This window comes from Coffea eugenioides, chromosome 2, assembly GCF_003713205.1.
Source record: "Coffea eugenioides isolate CCC68of chromosome 2, Ceug_1.0, whole genome shotgun sequence".
Lineage (NCBI taxonomy): Eukaryota > Viridiplantae > Streptophyta > Magnoliopsida > Gentianales > Rubiaceae > Coffea > Coffea eugenioides.
Window position 1 is genome coordinate 35,644,165 of NC_040036.1, and position 3,224 is coordinate 35,647,388.

Below are 3,224 nucleotides of genomic sequence, written 5' to 3' on the forward strand. Positions count from 1 at the left end.
ATAGTGTATATATTATCAATGTATATGATAAGAGTTTATTTTACGTATTTTTAAGTGCATTTTATTAGTTAATTTTGAGTTGATTATTTAGTTTTATAAATAAAATAAAGAGGTTTTTGGTAAAATTATATATTTTTGGTAAAAGTGGATAATATTGCATTTTTAGTGATTTTAATGGTAAAAACTTCATTTTTATGCAGGAATGATGATTCAATCACCAAAGGATGTCAAATGAGGTAAAAATAGAGATTTGGTGATGAATTCAAGTGGCAACAAGAAGAATGAAGTGAAAAACGTTCAAGTGAGGAAATGCAATACAAGTCAGTTTTGACACTTTTCAGTATTTTGACCATATCTGGAGCTACACTTATCGGATTGAGGTGATCTTTATACCATTTTAAAGCTAAGAAAGAGACCTACAATTCGTATGAAGACATCGAAATCCATTTCTGCCATCTTCATGGGCAAAACGTTGGAATACAGAAGCTGCATTCTGTGGTCGGAAGTTAAAACAGAGGTTTGAACAGGTGACAGTATTTTGATCATATCTCAGGCTACAAAGCTCCGATTTGGATGATTCTTGAAGCATTGGAAAGCTAACACAAAGGGCTACAGCTTTTGTGTTTTGCACAAAAGCTAGTTTGGCCTTTATCAATGAGAAAATCGCAGTTGAAATAAGGCCAGAGTGAAAACGCGAGTATACAAAACGCGAGTTATGCCGCGTTTTGTGTAGGCGCGTTTTATAGCCGAAATTCTGCAATTTGACTCAGCCAATTCTCTTGTGTTCACACCACTTTCCAGCTATAAGATGCAAGGGAATTCGGTGCACATGCTTCAGAAGACAAAAGGGCAAGAAAAGTGGCTTATTTTCAAGTCAAAAATATTGGTTATTGACAATTATAACAAAGTTAGATTTGGGGAATCAAAAGTTGGAATTTGACTTGGAAAAATAAGCCTTTGAGTAGTTTTTATGCAGAGACATTGAGGGAGGTCTGGAGAGATCCATTCGTAGCTTAGCTTCTTACAGAAAAACATATTCTCTCTACCTAGGACTTGCAAGGGGCAATTGGGATTTCATCTTGTAATCATCTAAGTTCAAGACAAAGGAGATTTTTGGAAGGCTTCACCATATCTTGGCTAAGACTTTCTTTACTCTGTTTGTATTTGTAATTCATGATGATTTACATTAATGAAGTTATGAGTGTTTTATCATTCATGAGTAGCTAATTTTCTTTATCTAGGGAGTAGATGAAGCTTATGGCCAAATGATATGAAGTGATTGTTATTCATTCTTGTTATGTCTTGTATTAACTTATCTACTTGTGTATGTTGGATTACTTGTTGTTGCTTGATCACCAATAGCAGGTTTATAGTTATTTTTATTCATTGAGAAATGGTAAAAATAATGGAATGACACAAGTAGAACTTGAGTTGTATATTCATGAGAATAGAAATACATTCAAGTGGATGAAATCTGCATTTCATGTGTGAATAAGAACAGATTTAGTATTTACCAAGAGATTAGGAAAAACTAATCTGTTTTAACCCATTATTATCATGAGAATGTGATTTTGGTATTTCTGGAAATGAATCCTTGGTTAAACAAGAGCAGTAACAAGTGTTGAATTAATTCATTTTAGATCTTTTGTGTCATAAGTGGAATCTACATCCCTAGATCTTAATATTTAGTGAATTCTACTCCTATTGTGAAATTGCATTTATCTAGTTAAGAACTCTTGTAGTTGAATTAAAATCTGAAGTTTCTGCTCAAATTAATTGTGAGTCTAAATAATAGAGTAAATTAGTATCTAATAATTGTTTTAAATTGCTCCTCGTGGGATCGACCCGATACACATCTCGTACTACAATTGCGACCTGTATACTTGCAGTCCAACGGGTGTAAATTCGGAATTAAACTTGCATTGATAAAAAAAAAATCCCGTCAAGTTTTTGGCGCCGTTGCCGGGGAGCGGCAATATTAGAGCCTAATCATCTTTATTAATTTAGACAGATTTATTTTTTAGATTATATTTAATCTTATATTGTAATCAGTTTTTTACCATTGAAGTTGCATAATATCTCTTATTTCTGTTTGTAGTGTATGCACCGGGCGTCTCAGGAAGTTACACCTTTCGATCCAGAAATTGAGAGGACACTACGTAGACAAAGGAGGCATCCACCACAGCAAGAGGAACAAGAGATTCGGCAACCTATAGAGGAAATCTCAATAGATCTACTATTTGAGGAAGAGATGGCCGAAAATGACCCAAATAGGCGAGTTCTACGAGATTATACTCTACCGGGAACACAAGGATCTCAAACAAGCATAGTAAGGCCTACGGTAAATGCTAACAATTTTGAGATTAAACCATCACTTATCCAAATGGTTCAACAATCTCAATTTGGAGGTAATGCAGTAGAAGATCCTAATACACACTTAGCTACATTCTTGGAAATTTGTGATACAATTAAAATGAATGGAGTTAGTGATGATGCTATAAGACTAAGGTTGTTCCCATTTTCATTGAGAGATAAGGCCAAACTTTGGCTACACTCTCATGCTCCTAATACTTTCACTGGATGGGATGAACTATCAAGAGCATTCTTAAATAAGTATTTTCCACCAGGTAAGACTGCTAAGTTTAGAATGGATATCACTGGTTTTAGTCAAATGGAAGGAGAATCATTATATGAAGCATGGGAAAGGTTTAGAGATTTGCTTCGGAAATGTCCACATCATGGACTGCCGGAATGGTTAATCATACAAACCTTCTATAATGGTTTAGTTTTTTCTACTAAAACTATGATCGATGCAGCTGCAGGTGGAGCTTTAATGGGTAAATCACCCCAAGAGGCTCATAATTTGATAGAAGAAATGGCAGCAAATAACTACCAATGGGCCAATGAGAGAGGTAATACAAGACGTCACGCAGGTATGATAGAAATGGACACTCTCAATATGCTGAGTGCTCAAATGAATAATGTGATGAAGTTATTGAGTAGACAAGGTGGAGTTAGCCCAAGTTCATCTAATGCTCACGTAGCTTGTTGTTCTTTCTGTGGAGGTGAACATGATATTAATGAGTGTGTTGATTCTGAGCAGGTACAATTTGTCAATAATTACAACCGAAATGCTCCAAATAATCCCTACTCGAATACTTACAATCCGGGGTGGAAAAATCATCCAAACTTTGGATGGAAAGATCAAGGCAATCAACAAAGGC

At 35.1% G+C, this 3,224-nt stretch overlaps 1 non-coding gene across 1 annotated transcript; it reads right to left on the reverse strand.

The window, feature by feature from the left end:
* Positions 1 to 2,638: 2,638 nt before the first annotated feature.
* Positions 2,639 to 2,745, reverse strand: LOC113764331. Its single transcript, XR_003467601.1, has one exon. It is a non-coding gene; the product is annotated as a small nucleolar RNA R71 (small nucleolar RNA).
* Positions 2,746 to 3,224: the final 479 nt, after the last annotated feature.